Source organism: Sapajus apella, unplaced genomic scaffold (genome assembly GCF_009761245.1).
Source record: "Sapajus apella isolate SASKATOON/1434 unplaced genomic scaffold, GSC_monkey_1.0 scaffold43, whole genome shotgun sequence".
Taxonomy (NCBI): Eukaryota; Metazoa; Chordata; class Mammalia; order Primates; family Cebidae; genus Sapajus; species Sapajus apella.
This window is the reverse complement of record NW_022436983.1, coordinates 3,018,178-3,018,843: the sequence shown is the minus strand read 5'-3', so window position 1 is coordinate 3,018,843 and position 666 is coordinate 3,018,178.

The window sequence follows — 666 nt, the reverse complement described above, 5'->3', positions numbered from 1 at the left end:
CATAAAGGAAAAAACACCAATAAATTTTACTGCATAAATATTTTACATCTTTATAAGGCATAAAAGCACCATAGCAATGCAAGAAGCAGGCAGACTGGGGAGAAATATTTTCAACATATATGTTCGACACGAAAATATGTATTTCAATGCATATTTTTTTTTTTTTTTTTGAGACGGAGTCTTGCTTTGTCGGCAGTGGCATAATCTCAGCTCACTGCAACCTCTGCCTCCTGGGTTCAAGTGATTCTTCCGCTTCAGCCTCCCAAGTAGCTGGGACCACAGGCGCATGCCACCACACCTGGCTAATTTTTTTGTATTTTTAGTAGAGACGGGCCACCATGTTGGCCAGGATGGTCTCGATCTCTTGACCTCATGATCCGCCCGCCTCAGCCTCCCAAAGTGCTGGGATTACAGGTGTGAGCCACTGTGCCCGGCCTTCAATATATATTTTCAACACGTATTTCAACGCTTGCTTTTTTTTTTCTTCTTTGAGACAGGGTCTCACTCTTGTCACCAGGTTGGAATGCAGCGGTGTGATCACAGCTCACTGCAGCCTCAAACTTCCAGGCTCAAGCCATCCTCCCACCTCAGCTTCACAAGTAGATGCAACTACAGGCATACACACCATCACACTCAACTAATTTTTTTTTTTTTTTTTTTTTTTTT